This window comes from Drosophila simulans, chromosome 3L (genome assembly GCF_016746395.2).
Source record: "Drosophila simulans strain w501 chromosome 3L, Prin_Dsim_3.1, whole genome shotgun sequence".
NCBI lineage: Eukaryota > Metazoa > Arthropoda > Insecta > Diptera > Drosophilidae > Drosophila > Drosophila simulans.
The window spans coordinates 560,088-581,999 of record NC_052522.2 but is presented as its reverse complement, the minus strand read 5'-3'; the positions used below and the strand labels follow the sequence as shown (position 1 = coordinate 581,999).

The following is a 21,912-nucleotide window of genomic DNA, read 5'->3' as shown; positions in this document are numbered from 1 at the left end:
CTTTAAATATATTCGTGTTCATGTGTGAACATTCTGCCAAAGGGCCAGCAAAGCTGAGATGTACATTAGTATATTAGTTGCATTTATAACAGCAGTGGACTGTATTTATTTGATATATGTTCATTTATTTTGCAACTAAGATTTCAATGGGCCTAGTTTTTCTGGCTTTTAATTTTATTGGATTACAATTATGGTTTATATTATTTTTAATTCAACAATTTGTACTCAATTAACTTATTTTAAACATTTTGCTTTTTCTATGTAGAAGTACATTTTCTATTAAACAACGATATAGTGGACTGTATATTTTTATTTGTTATATTATTTTATTGTTTATTTACTATTGATATTTATAGTACTGGCAACGGACCTGCAAAGGTTATTGCTTGCATTCTTTGTTGCACAGCACATTTCCGTATGAAATATATTATTAATACTATCATTAGTATTAAAGCAATAATTAATCCAGCATGTCCGGAAATATGATGGAAATGTAAATCTTTCAATTTTTGATGGTTCTCTTTCATAAATTTAATTTCATTATTCAATCGTTCAAATTCCTCAGTATGATTTAATATTGATAGTTTCAGCGGATCCCAAATAATCTTCGGCACTTCACTAACTTCTCCTATATAAGGTGTTGATAATAATTCTTCACTTTCGGACTGAATGTTATGGTGGGCAACTAGAATTTTATCGTCGGTTCTTGCCGTGCAATATGGCGCAATGCTTAAAACTCCTTGCTGAGGCAAATCAAACAATTCAATTTGAGAGCCAGTACATTGCAGACGGACTTTTGAATTCTCAGGAACCTTAAACAACCAACTACTTTTCTTTTCTAACTCTACCCAGTAACTTTTAGAGTCGACTACTGTTTTATAGATGCAGTTCGCCGCTTTATCTGGCTTTAGAGGCTGAATCTCACATGCATTATCATTCGCTGAATTCCAGGGCCAACTTCCTTTGCATATTCTCTTATTTAATTGCCATTTCTGACATTGATTTAATGTGGCTTCCGTCATTATGTGATAGGAATCTATCTCAAAATTATAAATTAAATATTCGGACGTTGTATGCACCATTATTATCCGATCTTCATTTCGAATTGGCACCGGAATAAGCCTGAACAATTTGGATGGATGCCTGCTAAACAGAGGCACTTTTGCACTAATGATCAATTTATCGTCGATGAATAAACCCCTGGCTGTTAACAGTGTATACACCTCCTTAAGTTCCGTACCTGACCGTTTTCCTGGAATTACTAGGTTCTCCGAAAGACTCTGCTGAATTTTGGCAATTTCTTTTTTAAGCTGATTTGGCCTGAGAATATTTGTATTTAGCCTACCGTGATTAATATCAATCAACAGGCTTATAATGCCTGCTTGAATTTTTTCGCCTTCTTCAATCAATGAGTGTAGCTGTTTCGTAATCATAAAGAATTTTATTGATTCCTTATAAACATAATAATTTTCTTTAAGAACTTCTGTCATGTTCTCAATTCTTATTTGCATACTTCTAAAATTGGAGTTAACATCTTCTGTTGTTCTCTTTAATAGATTAGAAGTTGAATCAACCACAGATGTTTGTTTTTGAATTAGTTTATCAAGGTTATTCTGGTTATCTAACAAATTCTTCATATTTTCTTCTAATTGCTCTCTATCATCTTCATCCATTATACCAAATAAAATATGATACAAGGAACCCATAAATTCGAAAGGAGCACGCTTGCTTCTAGATCTAGACTGTATCATAAACAATTTATTGTTTTCTTCAAGTTCCGATAACTGACTTTGCATATTATCTAAGACTAGACTACATTGCTCTTCAAAGCTATGAAGTCTTTCGCAAACTTTCCTCATACTTTGTATAAGCGCATTACCCTTTGTTAACATTTTAAATTATGGATCCATTTTATAATAGATAACCAAATTCCAAGAAGTACTCACAATCTCAACATCTCCTAGCGGGTCTAGATATATTGCTGAGGTTTTATTTATTTTGTCTATAGAATATCTTGGTGCTATATCTTTAGGTAATGCGCTAGAAACTTGACAACTTAACACAAACAACAACATTGCCATAATGATTCCGATCTTGGACATTCCCGATGTCGCTCTAGTTCGTCTTTTTGGCTCTTGGTCAGCCTCTTTTTTGTCAACAGACTTTATTCCTTCCAAGGGACAAATTTTAGTAATGGGTCTAGTGATATATCCTTCCTGCATCTTTACTTTAGCCACTCGGACCTTATCATCATTCCCCTTATGCACCTTTTCCACCTTTCCTAAAGGCCATCTTGCAGGATGACAATTCTCATCCTTTAATAAAACTATTTGCCCTTCTTCTATATTAGGAATTTCCTTTTTCCATTTATTCCTTTGCTGGAGCGTATGCAAATATTCACTTTTCCACTTAACCCAGAAATCTTTCTTCATTTTTTGGATAAGTCTCCACCTATCCAAATTTCCGATTTTTTCATCTTCCATTGGTTCGACTATTTCTAAAGGTGGTCTTCCAATTAAAAAATGACCTGGTGTTAAAACTTCTTGTTGGTCCTTCTCACTAACTATAGTGTATAATGGCCTTGAATTTAAGCATGCTTCTATTTGACATAAAAGAGTTGACATTTCTTCGTAAGTCAAAATAGTGTCGCCGATTATACGCTTTAAATGGTATTTCATTGACTTAACTCCAGCTTCCCAAATACCTCCGAAGTGAGGTCCTGCCGGGGGAATAAAATGCCAATCAATCCTGTCCTTTTCAAGCTGCGCTGCAATCGTTATATTTTCTTGTATTGCATTAAATAACTCTTGATCTAATTTTCTTGCAGCTCCTACAAAATTTGTTCCGTTGTCTGAATAGATATTGGAACATTTTCCCCGTCTAGCAATAAATCTTCTGAGTGCTGCTAAAAATGCGTCTGAAGTTAGATCGCTTACCATTTCTAAGTGTATGGCTTTGGTGGCCATGCAAACGAATACAGCAACGTATCCTTTAAATGTTTTTTGGCCACGATTTTTTGAACATTTAACATAATAATAAGCTTGTTAGGTGGCATTTTTCTAAAATGATTGGATGTTTAACATTAAATTCTGCATTGGAATTTTGCAATCTTCCTCCAACTCTTAGAACCCCATCCTTGTCCAAAAATGGATTCAATGACAATATTTTATTATTTGTCTTGATTTCCTTTTTGATTTTAAGGCACTTTATCTCTTGCCTAAACTGGTATTCTTGTTGTTTCTTAATAACAACTGTTTCCGCTATTCTTATCTCCTTTACTGAAATAATTGATGAATAGGCTTTATTTCTTGTTTTCATCTGCACGAATCTATTTATGTATGCTATTATACGTATAAGTTTTTCTATACTGGAATACCTTTCTATTAATTCGTAAATAGGATCATCTATTTTGTCATTTAATACCGTATTTATTAAGACAGGTTCTTCTACAGACTGCTGCCGAGGCCAAAGTTCTTTTGGGTCTGCTAGCCATTTCGGACCTTTCCACCAAAAATCACAGTTGATCAACTGGTTAGAATCCACTCCCCTGGATGCTAAATCTGCTGGATTATCCTCTGACTTAACATGATTCCATTCAGTATTTTTTAATTTCCGAATGTCATCCGTTCTTCTTTTTATAAATTTGATCTTACTTTGACCACTGTTAATCCATGCTAAGGTAATCGTGGAATCACTCCAAGCATAGATCTCCATTATATTGTCAATTGATCCTTTTAGTCTTTGGATTAATTCACTAAGCAGGTGAGCTGCACACAGCTCGAGTTTGGGAATTGTCTTCCTATTTTTTATAGGGTTGACTCTACTTTTGCTAGCTATTATATTAACATGAGGTCCTACTTTAGCATAGACTACTGCAGCATATGCTTTTTCGGAGGCGTCCGCAAATCCGTGAATCTGAATGACTGAAGAACTGTTTGAATTAATCCACCTTGGGATTCGAATATTCTCTAACAATAATAAATTTTCTTTATATTTTTCCCAATAATTTTTATCTTCTATGGATAATTCCTGATCCCATTCACTTTTATTTATCCAAAGTTTTTGAATAAAAAGTTTTCCTGAAACCGTGACTGGTGCCAACCATCCTAACGGATCAAATATTTTTGCTAGCGTTGATAACACAACGCGCTTATTTATATTTTTTGATTCATCATTACAATTTACGCTGAACTTAAATAAATCATTTTGAGGTTCCCATTTTAGTCCTAAAGTTTTAACACATTCATTTTCGATAATATTGAGAACCTTATTGTCCCCTGTGTCCTCCACAGTGGTTAATATTTTGGAATTGTTGGAAATCCATTTCCTTAAGTTGAATCCAACTTTCTGCAATTCATGGAGAATTAATGTTATTAATTTATTAGCTTCTTCTACCGAATCAGCTCCAGTCATTAGGTCATCCATATAGAAATCATTCCTAATTATTGCACTAATAACTTGGTTTTTACATTTATCTGCAATATCTACCAGAACCCTGGTAGCCAAATATGGTGCAGATGCAGTTCCGTAAGTGACTGTGGTTAATTTATATGTTTTAATTTTTTCTTTTGGAGAATTTCTCCATAAAATATATTGATATTTTTGATCATTATTATCTATTTTAATTTGTCGGTACATCTTTTCAATGTCTGCCGAAACAACAAATTCCCATTTTCTCCATTTAATAATAATGTCAAAAATATCTTTTTGAACTCGTGGCCCAACCCACATTATGTCGTTCAAACTTTTGTTATTCGTAGTTTTTGCTGAAGCATCAAAAACTACTCTCAATTTGGTCGTAAGGCTTGAATCTCTAATCACTGCCTGGTGCGGTAAAAAATATTTGCCTTCATCACTCACTTCAATCATGTGTCCTAAATCCATGTATTCATTCATGAATTTAGTGTAGTCAACCTTAAGTTTTTCATTTCTTTTTAGTTTTTTCTCCAGATTCATGTAACGAGCTATCGCTTGTTTCTTTGAATCTCCTAAGGTGACATCCTCCTTGAATGGAATTGACACAATGTATCGCCCATCTGAATCTTTTTTTGTCGTTTTGATAAATTTATTTTCACAGATTTCAGACTCGATATCATCTTTTTCTTCTTCTTCCACTTCCCAGTAGCGATCTAACTCTTTTATTTCTATTGTTGTGGCTACAATGGTTTCTTTTCCTTTGGATTTTTTACATCCAGAAACTATCCACCCGAAATCAGTTTTTTGCCCAAGGAGACCGTCTATTTTTATAACTCCATTTTGCAGAATGTGAGTATATACGTCTGCTCCAATGATTAGATCAATGCGACCCGGTTTATTAAAATCGGGGTCGGCTAATTTAAAGCTCTTCCATTTTTTCTGATCAACATTAATCGTGTTGACTGGAAGTGCCTTCATAAGTTTTGGGAGAATAATTGCTTCAATTTCTAAATTTTTCGGAGAATTTCTTATCGAAATAACCGCTTTGTGCTTGGAGATGCACGTTCCTGTGGAAGATACTCCACTTATTTCAGTATGAGACCGAAATTTTTTCAATTTTAGAATCTGTGCAGACTCTTCTGAAATAATTGTGCTTTGAGAGCCACTATCAATCAATGCTCTTAATTGTTCAAAGCCTCCATACCTCGACTTTACTTGAATCAAGGCCGTGGCCAACAAGGCTTGACCTGTTGTTCTACACGTATTCACTTTTTCTGGATTATGACCTGCAAAGTGAAGTAACGTGTGGTGAGGTTTACGACAAGTCGAACAAAGCTGCTCGCTTATACATTTTTTACCAAACGGATGCCTCAGACATCTTAGGCAAATCCCATTTTTTCTTACCCAGTCAGACCGTTCTGCTGGATTCATTATTTTAAATTTATGGCATTGAATTAAATAATGCCCTGGTAGTTTGCAATATGCACAATTGTCACTATAATTTTTATTCTTGTTATTATTAATCATTTTCTTTACAGGTTTTACTTCCTGTGAGAATGATGATATAGAATTGAGCCTTTGCTCTAAAAAGTCCATGACATCAGAAAGTGCCTGTATTTCTTTTGTCTTTTTAACATGGCTTTCATATAAATTGAGTGATTCTTTATTGAATTTCCGAAGAATTATGTGAGCGAAAATTGCATCCACATCTTCTGGTAATTGTGCCTTTAATTTTATAATATAAATTGACTCGTTAATCGTGTCAATAAATGTCTTTATTTGCTTATTGGATTCTAAATTTAAATTTGGCATATCCATAAGCCTATTCATATGATCTGAGAATATGTTTCTTTTATTCTCATATCGCTTGGTCAAAAACTCCCAAGTGGCTTCATAATTTTCTCCAGAGCCGAGCAGTAAATGAGTAACCACTTTTCTGGCTTCTCCTTTTAATGCTGACTTTAGATAATTAAATTTGAGAGAAGGACTGAGATCCTCTCTCACATGTATGAGCTCTGTAAAGAGTTCATTAAAAAGATCCCATTCTTTGGAATCACCAAAGAAAGTGGGAATCTGTATTTTAGGCAGGGTTGGTAACTCCTCCGCCTTAACAACCGTCGACATTTCAGCTTTATTTATTGTGCCACTGAGTCGACTATTAATGGCTGTAAGAATATTTTGTTTGTCAAATTCAAGTTCGCTAATTTCTTCTTCGAATAGCGAGCTCTCAAAATGACTATTCACCTGTTCAATCAGGTTATCTATTTTATGCCATAAAAATTCAATTTTATTTTTCCTTATTTTAAGGAAATCTGGACTACTGTCTATTAGTTTAGACGTATCTTCTAGATATACTCGAAATTGGCCAACATTATTTCGAAATGCCTGCTCTACTTTTAAAGCGTTGTTTTGTGCTATACCCTCTTTTTCAGGGTGACCACACATTTCAAGGTTTAATGTAGGGGGAGGGTTTGATTTAGGGACAGTGTTTGATTTAGGGAAAGTGTTTTCTACCGACTCGCCCTTAATTTTTTCATTTTTATTTTTAATTTTTTCTAACACCATCATTATTAAATCATACTGCTTCGCGTTAAAATATTCATGATCGACAACGCCGATCTTTAACAAATTGCTATGATTAGCAATGAAACATTTTTGAAGCTCATTTAATTTTAGAATTTCTACATCTGTTAATGTTGGTTTTACTTCCAACTTTCTAATTTCCAAAATAATTTCGGACTGCTTCTTAAGGAATTGAATAGTCTTTTCTGACATCATTTTGAAAATTTTTTGTAATTTCTTAATATATATAGTACGTGTATATGTATTTTATATGTATTTATATATATATGTGTGTTTGGATAAACAGAAAATTCTTGTTTTGACTTAGCTGATGTCGTTGTTGTTGCTGCTGCTGTTGCTGCTGTTGTTGCTGCTGTTGCTACTGCTGTTGCTGCTTCTGCTGCTGCTGTTGTTGCTGCTTCTGCTGCTGGTAGAGGCTCCTTTGATGTTTAAAGATGATTTTTTTTTTTTTATTTGGCACGTTTTATTATTTTTGTAGTCCAGTCAGATTTTTTGTTTTTTAGCCATTTATTTCGGCATTTATGCTCTTTTGGCATATACACTGCACTCTATTTATGAGCTGATTTAATGCTATTAGAGCATTTATAAGGCACTGTTTTCAGGCACTTTTTATTTAATTTATGCTCTTATGGCATATACACTGCACTCTATTTATGAGCTGATTTAATGCTATTAGAGCATTTATAAGGCACTGTTTTCAGGCACTTTTTAATTTCACAATTGCTGATGTATGGCCTCAAGCACGCCTTACCACAATTTATAATGGTACACAAAGCAACCTTTAGCTATAGACTATAAGGTGCTTGTTTTAAAACATAAAAGATTCTTTTGTATCTTTTTGCTTTTTATATTTATACTCTGTTCCTTACCTTTGGTAGGGGGAAACAAGAGTCACTTATTTTTGCTACCTTTAGCTGTAAGATGCTTAAAGGAGCTGGCCTTTCTCTGAGTTCCTTACCTTTGGTAGGGGGAAACTGCAGAGTCGATTAAAGGCTCGATTGACCAAATGTAAAATCCCAAATAAGAAGACTTTACTCGTTGAGTTTTTGTAAGAAAACTGATTTTATTTGGAAATATCTTCGGTTTAACTAGGTGACATGAGAATCGCATCTTAAAGTAAATGGCCTACGCAGAGGCCTAAGTAAATAGTCCCCGCCTTATCGAGGTCCCACGCTCGGGCACATCTGCCTATCTTGAGCGGCGAGGACCTTATCTGTGGTCTCCCACTAAGGGACTATTTTAGGAGGCGGGGAACGATCTCAAGTGACTGACTCATGTAGTGTGCACATGTTTTTGAGCAATGCACCCATGTCGCCTTAGATAACAAAATCCTAAATATAATTTATCGCTCTCGATTCATTTACATAAGATATGAACGGAGCCCAAAATTGTAAGTCTTTAAATATATTCGTGTTCATGTGTGAACAAAGGGGTTGGACACAAACGAAAGGAAAAGCCAGTAGTTGTCGAGAAAAATAATAATAAAAACCGCACTGCAAATTAGAAATCGAATAAAAGTCGATTGCACTGTAAGCAGAAAGGAAAAACCAGTGGCCAAAGGCAATCGATTATTCGATTATTGATTCACATTCCATTGATTTGCCGCTTCGTCTGTCAGTATTAAAGTTATTTTCGAATTAAAACATTTCGTTCGAAACATAAACTGTTTTTCTTAAATTTTAAATAGATCATTATTCATTATAAGTCTGATGAAACTTTTCGCTTATTTGCAGCAATTCCCAAATTAAATATTTCAAATATTTCTGGTTTAAGCTAATTTGAGGAAACATTTTGATTCTGGTTATCTGTTTTTGTTTTGCATGTGCGAAAATAGAATTTAATGCTGTCCACCTGCACTAAAGTGTCTCGTTTGGTTTAATTTCGTTGGGATTATGTTCGTGCCTCATCATTAACAGCATCATTATCGCATCTACATATATATTCATGCTTGTTGTTCTGCTGGAATTGTCATTGTTGTTTTTTATTTGCCCATAATGACGATGACGAAGAGACGAGTTCAAGAGTGCAATGACATTATTATGTCATCCCCCTACCCCTTCTTTTTGTACTTTCTTATAAACACTTGCAGAAATATAGTGTTCACATTGAAGGAAATCGTCGTATCACAGAGCTCAATGAAGCTGGGTTCGGAAAAATCGAATTTTTGAAATTTAAAAGCTGGAATCGTTTGCCCATTTTTTGCCCATGTTTGCCCACCAATTAGTTTTTTTTGCCCACGTCCAGTTTTTGAGATATGAATTTTCGAACAAGTTCGAAAATTTTCGAAGATCAAAAATTTCACTTTTTTCAAAATTTTTTTTTTTTAATCGCAATAACTTCGTTTGCCCACGTTTGCCCACCCTTTAGAATTTTGAAATTTTCGAAAATTTTCGAAGATAAAAAATTTCACTTTTTTCAATTTTTTTTTTTTAAATCGCAATAACATCGTTTGCCCACGTTTGCCCACCCTTTAGAATTTTGAAAAAATTTATACTTTAGAAAATATAAGACATTCAAGTTTACCTCGGTCTACTTTGCCCACCCTTTAAAATTAGTTTATTTCGTTTGCCCACCCTTTAAAATTACATTTTAACGTTTGCCCACCCTTCGAAATTATTTTTTTTCGTTTGCCCACTCTTAAAAATAAAAAATTTCGATTGCCCACCTCTTAAAACTAAATAATTTCGTTTGCCCATCCTTTAAAATTAGTTTATTTCGTTTGCCCACCCTTTAAAATTAGTTTTTTTCGTTTGCCCACCCTTCGAAATTAGTTTTTTTCGTTTGCCCACTCTTAAAACTAAATAATTTCGTTTGCCCACCTCTTAAAACTAAATAATTTCGTTTGCCCATCCTTTAAAATTAGTTTATTTCGTTTGCCCACCCTTTAAAATTAGTTTTTTTCGTTTGCCCACCCTTCGAAATTAGTTTTTTTCGTTTGCCCACTCTTAAAACTAAATAATTTCGTTTGCCCATCCTTTAAAATTTGTTTTTAACGTTTGCCCACCCTTTAAAATTAGTTTTTTTCGTTTGCCCACCCTTCGAAATTAGTTTTTTTCGTTTGCCCACTCTTAAAAATAAAAAATTTCGATTGCCCACCTCTTAAAACTAAATAATTTCGTTTGCCCATCCTTTAAAATTTATTTTTAACGTTTGCCCACCCCTTAAAATTTGTTTATAATGTTTGCCCCTCGTTTAAACTTAGTTTTTTCGTTAGCCCACCTCTTTAAAATAAATATTTTCAGTTAAAAACGTTTGCCCACCCCTTAAAAATGTTTTTTTTTTCGATTTTCCACCTATAAAACCAAATTTTTACATATGTACATATGTAATAACTTTAAGGATCGGCGGACAGAAGGACTTATATGTTTATGATGAACATACATACGGAGATCGAAACCCGTTACTCCCTGAGCTCCCTGAGCTCAATGAAGCTGGGTTCGGAAAAATCGAATTTTTGAAATTTAAAAGCTGGAATCGTTTGCCCATTTTTTGCCCATGTTTGCCCACCAATTAGTTTTTTTTGCCCACGTCCAGTTTTTGAGATATGAATTTTCGAACAAGTTCGAAAATTTTCGAAGATCAAAAATTTCACTTTTTTCAAAATTTTTTTTTTTTAATCGCAATAACTTCGTTTGCCCACGTTTGCCCACCCTTTAGAATTTTGAAATTTTCGAAAATTTTCGAAGATAAAAAATTTCACTTTTTTCAATTTTTTTTTTTTAAATCGCAATAACATCGTTTGCCCACGTTTGCCCACCCTTTAGAATTTTGAAAAAATTTATACTTTAGAAAATATAAGACATTCAAGTTTACCTCGGTCTACTTTGCCCACCCTTTAAAATTAGTTTATTTCGTTTGCCCACCCTTTAAAATTACATTTTAACGTTTGCCCACCCTTCGAAATTATTTTTTTTCGTTTGCCCACTCTTAAAAATAAAAAATTTCGATTGCCCACCTCTTAAAACTAAATAATTTCGTTTGCCCATCCTTTAAAATTAGTTTATTTCGTTTGCCCACCCTTTAAAATTAGTTTTTTTCGTTTGCCCACCCTTCGAAATTAGTTTTTTTCGTTTGCCCACTCTTAAAACTAAATAATTTCGTTTGCCCACCTCTTAAAACTAAATAATTTCGTTTGCCCATCCTTTAAAATTAGTTTATTTCGTTTGCCCACCCTTTAAAATTAGTTTTTTTCGTTTGCCCACCCTTCGAAATTAGTTTTTTTCGTTTGCCCACTCTTAAAACTAAATAATTTCGTTTGCCCATCCTTTAAAATTTGTTTTTAACGTTTGCCCACCCTTTAAAATTAGTTTTTTTCGTTTGCCCACCCTTCGAAATTAGTTTTTTTCGTTTGCCCACTCTTAAAAATAAAAAATTTCGATTGCCCACCTCTTAAAACTAAATAATTTCGTTTGCCCATCCTTTAAAATTTATTTTTAACGTTTGCCCACCCCTTAAAATTTGTTTATAATGTTTGCCCCTCGTTTAAACTTAGTTTTTTCGTTAGCCCACCTCTTTAAAATAAATATTTTCAGTTAAAAACGTTTGCCCACCCCTTAAAAATGTTTTTTTTTTCGATTTTCCACCTATAAAACCAAATTTTTACATATGTACATATGTAATAACTTTAAGGATCGGCGGACAGAAGGACTTATATGTTTATGATGAACATACATACGGAGATCGAAACCAAATTTTTACATATGTACACATATATGTATGTAAATAAATATATATAATAAATATATATATATACGAAAAACTATATGTATATGTATGTTCATCAACACTTGCATGAAATTTATCAATGATTAAGAACATTTTATAAAATGTAAGCGAATGATTCACAATATATAAATATTAAAGAAAAAAACCATGTAACGGGTTTCGATCTCCGTATGTATGTTCATCATAATCATATAAGTGCTTCTGTCCGCCGATCCTTAAAGTTATTACATACATATGTAAAAATTTGGTTTTATAGGTGGAAAATCGAAAAAAAAACATTTTTAAGGGGTGGGCAAACGTTTTTAACTGAAAATATTTATTTTAATGAGGTGGGCTAACGAAAAAACTAAGTTTAAACGAGGGGCAAACATTATAAACAAATTTTAAGGGGTGGGCAAACGTTAAAAACAAATTTTAAAGGATGGGCAAACGAAATTATTTAGTTTTAAGAGGTGGGCAATGGAAATTTTTTATTTTTAAGAGTGGGCAAACGAAAAAAACTAATTTCGAAGGGTGGGCAAACGAAATAAACTAATTTTAAAGGATGGGCAAACGAAATTATTTAGTTTTAAGAGGTGGGCAATCGAAATTTTTTATTTTTAAGAGTGGGCAAACGAAAAAAACTAATTTCGAAGGGTGGGCAAACGAAATAAACTAATTTTAAAGGATGGGCAAACGAAATTATTTAGTTTTAAGAGGTGGGCAATCGAAATTTTTTATTTTTAAGAGTGGGCAAACGAAAAAAACTAATTTCGAAGGGTGGGCAAACGAAATAAACTAATTTTAAAGGATGGGCAAACGAAATTATTTAGTTTTAAGAGGTGGGCAATCGAAATTTTTTATTTTTAAGAGTGGGCAAACGAAAAAAACTAATTTCGAAGGGTGGGCAAACGAAATAAACTAATTTTAAAGGATGGGCAAACGAAATTATTTAGTTTTAAGAGGTGGGCAATCGAAATTTTTTATTTTTAAGAGTGGGCAAACGAAAAAAACTAATTTCGAAGGGTGGGCAAACGAAAAAAACTAATTTTAAAGGATGGGCAAACGAAATAAACTAATTTTAAAGGATGGGCAAACGAAATTATTTAGTTTTAAGAGGTGGGCAATCGAAATTTTTTATTTTTAAGAGTGGGCAAACGAAAAAAACTAATTTCGAAGGGTGGGCAAACGAAAAAAACTAATTTTAAAGGGTGGGCAAACGAAATAAACTAATTTTAAAGGATGGGCAAACGAAATTATTTAGTTTTAAGAGGTGGGCAATCGAAATTTTTTATTTTTAAGAGTGGGCAAACGAAAAAAACTAATTTCGAAGGGTGGGCAAACGAAAAAAACTAATTTTAAAGGGTGGGCAAACGTTAAAAACAAATTTTAAAGGATGGGCAAACGAAATTATTTAGTTTTAAGAGTGGGCAAACGAAAAAAACTAATTTCGAAGGGTGGGCAAACGAAAAAAACTAATTTTAAAGGGTGGGCAAACGAAATAAACTAATTTTAAAGGATGGGCAAACGAAATTATTTAGTTTTAAGAGGTGGGCAATCGAAATTTTTTATTTTTAAGAGTGGGCAAACGAAAAAAAATAATTTCGAAGGGTGGGCAAACGTTAAAATGTAATTTTAAAGGGTGGGCAAACGAAATAAACTAATTTTAAAGGGTGGGCAAAGTAGACCGAGGTAAACTTGAATGTCTTATATTTTCTAAAGTATAAATTTTTTCAAAATTCTAAAGGGTGGGCAAACGTGGGCAAACGATGTTATTGCGATTTAAAAAAAAAAAATTGAAAAAAGTGAAATTTTTTATCTTCGAAAATTTTCGAAAATTTCAAAATTCTAAAGGGTGGGCAAACGTGGGCAAACGAAGTTATTGCGATTAAAAAAAAAAAATTTTGAAAAAAGTGAAATTTTTGATCTTCGAAAATTTTCGAACTTGTTCGAAAATTCATATCTCAAAAACTGGACGTGGGCAAAAAAAACTAATTGGTGGGCAAACATGGGCAAAAAATGGGCAAACGATTCCAGCTTTTAAATTTCAAAAATTCGATTTTTCCGAACCCAGCTTCTTTGAGCTGTATCACAGGCTTACAATATTCCATTCAAACACATGGCGATAAACAAAATGCATTTTATTTTAGAACGATTGATAAGGATGGTGCACTCTTGTTTTAGCAGCTGTGTGCGTGAGATAACGAAATCGCGAGCTTCCTTCCAATAAAAGAAACTAGTTATCGGTAAAGTCGGCAGAACTATTGTTTCAGTGCGATTCTCGATGCGTAGAAAAATTTAGAAAATTCCCATTGTAATCGGCTTGAAGTGGACATGAGTTATGGGTCGTGAGTGCGACACTTGAGTGATGAATTATTCACCCCGCCCCCGATTAGTTTAGCCTCGTTTTTAGACGCCCAACCTCGTGGAAAACGAAAATAAGCCAATTCCAATTGGGTTGGCCCGCTCGCTGTTTGTGTTCGGGCATTATAAAATATGGATCAATCGATGCAATATGAATTATGGCTACAAGGGGGGCAAGGGAGGAATTTCGTATAGCTGCTTGATTGGTTGTTGGCCCGGAATGGCGTGCTCTAGTTAATGTAATTGACACGCCTCCTTTGCATGGGCATTTTAAATTTTTCGAAACGATTTTTCAGAAAAGGCCTCAAATTCGGGGGAAAGACAAAAGCTAATAGAAGCGTATAAATTCCTGAAAGATCGGGCAAAGCTGTAGCGCATTTATTTTCTATCTTTCTGGCCCATCCACCATTGTAATTTTCTTCTCGTTAATTGCATCTAACTACATATTGTATTAAATAATTTTAAATGAATTGAGGTGCACGATGCGTTTCGTTAACAAGACGAGCGAGCGAGGAGGGGACCACACGACGTATACGCAATAAAAACACAAAATATTACTCATACGCCAGGCAAACGCGTAAAACGCACGAAATGTGTTTCATTTCAGGCAACAGCCATAAAGTCGAGCCAGCTGAAGAACTCAAAGCGCCAAAGAACAACAAAAGGCCACATTTAATGTTATGAGCCGCAAAAACGCACGAAAACAAGTTCAAAGACCCGAAAGGAAGCCAATACCGAAGATCCCCCTATAACGAACATTCCCATAAAAGCGGGCGTGAAAGTTTACCCCCGAAAATAGTTCAGCGGAAATGAAAACTTCAAGTCGAGCGCTAGAAATTCAAATGGAATTATAAGCATATGGCATGCCAGGAAAAAGGAACAGTTCGGAAAAACGAGGAATAGGAAAGAAGGCTGTGGAAAACCGAGAAGGCTGAGAAATTGAGTGGCCAGCAATAAAAGCCCATAAAAAAGGGAAAATTGTTCATAAATTAACATAAAAATGAACCGAAAAGGAAAAGCAGCAAAAAGCCTCTGAAATTTCATACGAGAAGAACAACTAGCGAAATGAGGGAACGCCAGAAGGAAGACCACTTCTCATAATAGTACCCAAGTTCCGAGAAAACCCAGACAAAACACAGCTCAGATAGCCAGGAGAGGCAAAAGGGAAGAGGCCAAGACAAAAACCCAAACAAAACACAAACTTCGTGTTTTTGTTTGGGGTGAAAACTAGCAGTGACATTGGGCTAGGTTAAGGGTATGAAAGGGGATGGTGGCATATACTACCACATAGACAGCGGACCCCGCTGACATCACTGCTCTATAATCCATTCCTGGGGTGGCTCGACCGACCAGGCCAATATCCACAACTGCGGAGTGAGTTTATGTTGCAACATTTCGCCGAACGAATGGCCAATGACTAATAGAAGTGGAAGGAGCTGGCAGCCAGCAACAACACCAGAATGCCATCAACCGAGGGAAGTTCTTAGTCGAAGATGTAACACGCTTTTGGGATTATAAAGCAGCCAGTTTACAGGAAGTAAACTCTTTTTAATGCAGTATCAAGTGAGCTGCCTTCTAAGCTTCTGCACAGATACATATTTAGCTTTAAACTGTCGTAAGATCGATGAAAAGTTTATTTCACATTGCTTAACACGGGTGATACTTGCCTTTAATCGGTTTGAAATACATCCAAATAAACGATTTTTTAACCATTTCTTCTTAATCCGATTTGAAACCGTCTCCGGCAGATGAATCACTTGTCCAGAGGCTACCCTATTTGGGACAGGGTATGCAAACTGTTTCGCAGCAAATGGAGGCAGCGAGCAAACAAACTCATGGCAAACTATGACTCAGAGGCGCAGTCGAGCCCAGGGGCGTAGGGGCGTGGCAAAGGGGGGATGATGTGGCAGCAGCAGCCACAGACGATACGAGGCGAGTCGAGGAGACGCAGAGGGGCAACGACAAGTTTCACTTGGCTCGTCGAGTGGGCTGGTGGAGAAGTTTGGCGCCGTCGTCGTCAAATGCGAGTGCGAGTACTAGTGTGGGCTGACAGTTGGCAGCAGCTACACCCGATCCCCCTGGCAACCGCATCGCCGCCCATGGGCGGCCCACCCCCTCAGCAATTGCGAACTGAATCAGCGGAGAAACCCAGAGAGGGACAGGCGGACAGACAGCGGCGAAGGCTATTAACATAATTCATCACACAAATAAGCATTCATTTAATTAATAATACAAAAATGTAAAGCATTAAATTCATAAATTATACAAAAATGCATAATTAATGTTAGAGTGGCCTGTCGTTATTGTCGCTAATTCCGCTTTTTGCACGTATTAATCAAAGACAAACCAGCAGAGAGTGAATTGTGAGTGCCAGCTTAGATTTATTGGTGCTTTCAAACGAGTTTAATGAGACGAGCTCGGGAATTTGTCAGTTGACTGCTTGCAAAAGGGGTGTGCAACGAGCGACGGGTGGAAACCACCCACAAAAAGTAGTCAGGGGTACGGGAAAATCTTTAATTTGTGCACAAAACTGCTTATCGTTAGTTATTCCACTCGCACTTTTATTATCAATCATAAACAGAAACAGTTCTTATAGATAAGCTCGGCCTATATATACGGTTCTATAAATCCCATTGCATTGCAGCAATCAGGCGAGAATAAATAAGATTTTTGCAGGAAATTAAAAAAGATAGGCATACTTAATAAGCCGTATTCCCACCGATTTCATATTTTAATGAACGGCGAATCATACAATGGGGTGGATTATAGACGCCATACCTTTCGGCAGACTGAAATTAAAATTAAAACAATTGGCCCACTCAGCGGTCAACAGCAGCGAAAATAAAATATGTAAGTGAAATGCATGCAATGTCCAAAAAAGAATCGCAGACCAGCGAATGTAAAGCCGCAAGAATATTTTCAACTTAATTGCCCAACCAGAAAACGAGAAGAACGAGCGCGGTCACCTTTTGCCGCCCAGAAGACGGGCGAATTTCATTTTAAATATTTAAATTTGGTAATAAGACAAGAACATATATATGTATGTACGTATGTATGTAAGTGCGCCGTCTTAAAGGCAAAACAGGCCGAAACAAAAGGGGAAAAACAAAAAAGAAAGGCAGACCGACCACAATGTTGCCTAACTGCACTTTGGCTGCAACTTTTTGCTTTTCTTATCTGCATTTTATGGACGAGTTTTACACGGGAATGTTTGCCCTTTCCGTCGGCTTTCCCCGCTTTTCCCCATTTTCCCGCCTGCACAAATTGCAGATGGGCTGGTGGAGCGGAGGGCAGGGGGAAGGAGGGGGCACATTTCTGTCGCATAACTTTGCCGTGTGTTTTTTATGTTTTCCTTCTCTTATTTATGCCTGCCAACATCAACAACGTCGAAAACGTCTTTTTGCATATTCAATATTTTCATTTTGCTGGGTTTCTTCTGGCTCTCTGGTTGAATCGCTTGAAATGCACAATTTAAGATTGAAGGAACTGGGCGTGGTAATTTAAAACAGAAGTAGAACGAAAACAACACAGCGAATTGCCAAGAAAATCGCCTTTAATACATAATGCACATAATGCGCACGGACAACTTTGGTCTCAATTCAAAACCTGCAAAATTTGCACGGGCCAAATTTCCTGGAACCTAAACTTTGCAATTCAAAACACCTTGATCATTACACTAAAACGGAATTGATGAATTAAAGACAGTAATATAGACGGTATTGTGTTCCTCAAACAGACGCTCCACACAACCTTGGCGGCTTAGCAAATTTGTCTAATCTAAATCTACTTATATCCGCATATCAGCGGAGAACAGAGCTGTGTTTAAAGACAAATGGAGAACCAAAAATTATATAAAAAAACACTAGCTTTGTTGCCTTTTTTCGGCGGGTATTGTGTGGAACGCCCCGGCACGAACGAATGAAAACAACAACATCAATTAATAATGGCGAGTAAAAACAGCTGGAAACTTGTTTTGGCTTTAAAACGCAGCAGAAGGCAGAAAGGTATAGAAATAGCGAACAGCAACACAGTAAAATCTCCCATTAGTCATACGATTTCAGCCCCGCAACAACAAACATCTACACACCTGTAGAAAGCGAAAATGACAATAATAACAGGTAAACTACGGCCAGATACTTCGATAAGCGAATCAAAAAAAAACCTAGGAAAAGCAGTAAAAAAAAACAAGGGGTGGTGGAGCAATTTCTGGATTTTAGCTGCTAAGCCGACAGACTTTGCAAATTAAGGCTGAATACCGGCTACAGTGAGCCCCCGAGAAGTGAATCTGGCGGTGGTGAGCTGAGACCAAAAAATGTATCTCCGGCATATGGAGCAAAATCTGTGAGGTGAAAGCTCAGCAAATGTCTCATTCGCCTGCCACAGTTTTCTCCGCAAGTATTCCTGTAGGCACTATTTGAATTTTCATAGATTTCTCGCATTTCCACTTTCCTCCTTTACCCGCTTTTCCCACCCCGCACCACTCACTTGGTTTATCTATTCCCACAGCGAGGAAAGGATTTTAATAGAAACTTCTCTGCAGGGCGTCCCAGCATGCAAAATGGAATTAGCAAAAAGCGATGAGAAGTCGAGGGAAATCTGTGGGGTCTGCATGAAATGCACACTGAAAGAAATACTCTAAATTACCGCAAAATGGCGATACAACTAATGCTTCAAGAATAGTAGAAGTGATTTTGTTCAAAAATGTATCTAATAGATACAAATATTAAATCACATATGTATAAAACCTCAAATAGATTATCTCGAAATGGGAGTGAAGTTCTCACAGTGTAATTGGGAAACGACCCAATCTGGTCAAAACAGGCAAATAGAGGCACGTGTTGCGGTGGCTTTGCTCTCTCCTGCCAACCCAGGATGAAAATGTATCCGAGCTCCTCTGTTTGTGTGTAAGCCAAGTCGCTTTTGACGTTGCTGTCGGCTTTTTCTGTGCAGCCTTTCAACGCCCGCGCACAGTTTGTTGCCTTTCCCGCTGTTCTTGTTGCTCTTCAATTGACTTTCTATAATTGCGTTTAATGTGTTGTGACGGAGGCAAAGACGACCGCCCGGTGCCACCCACCAATTAATGCCACCACCCGACCGCTACAACTAAGTGTATGTATGTATATCCCATGTGTATGCCACCTTCGCTGAGCTGGTTGTGTAAGTCCGAGAATTCTATTTCTGTGCCCGATGTTCTCTGCATTTAGTTCTGCTTTTCCTTGCACCTATCGCCCATTTAGCACCGCCCCTTGAGAACACCTCCCCCATCCCCATCCCCATCCCCCTGTTTAAATCCTTGGCTTAAGCAGCTTCGATATTATTCAATTTGCTGTTACAGTTGCAGCAACTGGCTTAACACATTTTTAGATATTTTAAACGAAATTCTCTAGCGTGAATTTAAAGTCGAGGAACAGATTCGAAAATTACTAGAACCGAAACTGGCACTTAAAGCGAGCTTTCACTGTATTTACTTTTAATGCTACTTTCATTCATCTCATTCTTTGCCAATTCCCTTCTAATCTGTTTACCTGCTCTTTGCCTTGCGTAATCTGTCGCAATGTAAATTTGCGTGTAAGTGGGTGGTGGGCGGTGGTTTTCGAAAGGTGTTTCGAGGCGGGTGCTAAAATAAGAGCCGGCATGTGGCGCTGCCAAAAGTTCTGAGAAATTTCATTAAAATTGATTGATCGAAATGGAAATTGAAAGCGAAATGCGAGAGACATTGATACGGCGAGTTAATTTAAAATTTTACTCAATACCTGGCTAACAAATTCCATTGGATCTTGTCAAGTTCCTAAATATTTTATTTCCAAATTGGAGTATAATTTCCACATTATTAGATTAAGGAATGCCTGTCACTGGAGCTTACTGTACTTTGGGGCACCCAACATCATTTCGGGGCTCTTTCCCACAGTGCGCCCAATGTATCTTTTCGTTCGCCGCTGAATTCCTGCTCCCTTTTCCCCGTGTTGATGCAGTTTTTCGTTTAAATAACAGTGGGAGCGGCAGGGAGGTGCCAGATCTCTGTCCATTAACACTTGTTAACCCAATTTAGTCTCAATTTCCATAGACGACGCACGTATCTGTATCTGTATCTGCAACTGTAAATGTATCTGTATCTCGGGTCTCAGCGTATGCTGGAACGTTGTGGAATACAATTCGAGTAAAAGGCCCTGCATTGTCACACGCACAGATACACAGCGAACACAGACAACAGACGGGCAATAAAACAAGTGACGCAGACATTGACAGCCCGCTCTACAATGGCAGCAACCTCAAGGCTTACCGCTCTACAGTTTAAAGGGGATACACACCGGGGGTCAACACAGTAGCAGTAAATGGGTTAAGCAAAAAATCTATAGAAATTAACACACATGTATGCATCAGTATTCGTAGCATGGATTCGAAAATATCCGAGGCATATTACTCAAAGATAACTCTTTTAGGCATTTCTATAGCCCAACCAGTTCTACATCATAATGTCCGCAGCTGTACGAGGGAAGTTAAGCTTTTAAACCAACTTGTGTTGGCGAATTTACTTTATACTGCTTCTTAGCGCGTTTATTGTTGTTTAAGTTTTTTTTAGCATTTTTATGTTGACCTCCATTTGTCGCCGTTCCCCAAAGCTGCAAACTAAAGAGCGGAGACTCCACCAGAGAAGAAGAGAGATGAGAATCGAAGGACGTGGCGCTTAATGGCAAATAAGAGTTGCTCATTGGACATTTGAATTATGGTACCCATGGTATTAATTTTCCAGCAAATTTATAATAAAGCTATCTATCTTTTGCTATCTATCCCACATCCAAATGAAAGACTTTTCGTGTATGTACAAGGTATCCTTTAGTCGACTCACACATCCCCATAATTCTCACTTGTTTTTCGGGGACTGCAAACTCAATTAAAACTGCCAACTGTATGCGCAATGAACGTCTACAGACACGCGAAACAAGTTCTCAGACTTAAGAAACTGGTCCGATATCTCAGAGTTGCTGCTCCGCTCGGCGAAGATCTTTCGGAGCACCGAGACCCAGGCTCAAAAATCAACGAAAAACAACCGAAACTGAGATGAAATCAATGTATGTACATCCATGAGGTGAAAGAGACGGCTGAAAGCCATCTAACCATGAACGAAAACAGCCTCAGCAACAGTACACAAAGTTCAGATCTCCCCGGGAATTATCATATTCGAATACATCAAATTGAAACTCACTTAATCACTTCGTGGGGATCATCAAATCGATATTTTGGCTTACCTGCAACGGAAGAGAATGAATATGTAATTAAAATATGGCAATTATCAGTTAATTTAGTGTCTAATAATGAAATAGTGTGGGGATTGTAATGAAATTACAGTTTGGGTACTGAATTGGAAGGAATTGTAGTGGAATTGCAGTTGAGGTATTGACAAACTGATATGGATTTTAAACTAGTTTTCATACATCTGGGAAAATACCATCCGTTTGGCCTCGACTAGCTGACCCCATCCACCATATATTAGCCAATATACAGACCACGTATGACAACACCAGAAGTCAAATTTGGTGGCATGTCAGAAATAATTGAGGGAAAAGCTAAGCAAAATAAATACACATCATAAAGATAATTTGGTGCCTGTCCTCTTTTATCCACTGTATCTAGTATCTGGCCCCTCGTTTTTACTGCTGCCTTGCGTTTTGGTTAATTGAAATGTTTGCCATAGTCGACTTGAGCTGAGTATCTAAGTGTCTGTGCATCTGGCAGATACATACAGTCATCACGGACAGCTGTCATTTTCACGAGTTTCCCTGAGTGGCGGACCCTTTAAGTGCCCGCCCAACCCCAGTTTGACCTTCCCGAGTTTTGAGTTGTGAA

The 21,912-nt window shown here is 36.6% G+C and overlaps 1 protein-coding gene across 2 annotated transcripts in view; it reads right to left on the bottom strand.

Annotated features, from left to right (window-relative positions):
- LOC6734433 (homeodomain-interacting protein kinase 2) overlaps positions 1–21,912 on the bottom strand; it is a 49,482-nt gene that overhangs the window by 19,077 nt on the left and 8,493 nt on the right. The window lies entirely within an intron of this gene.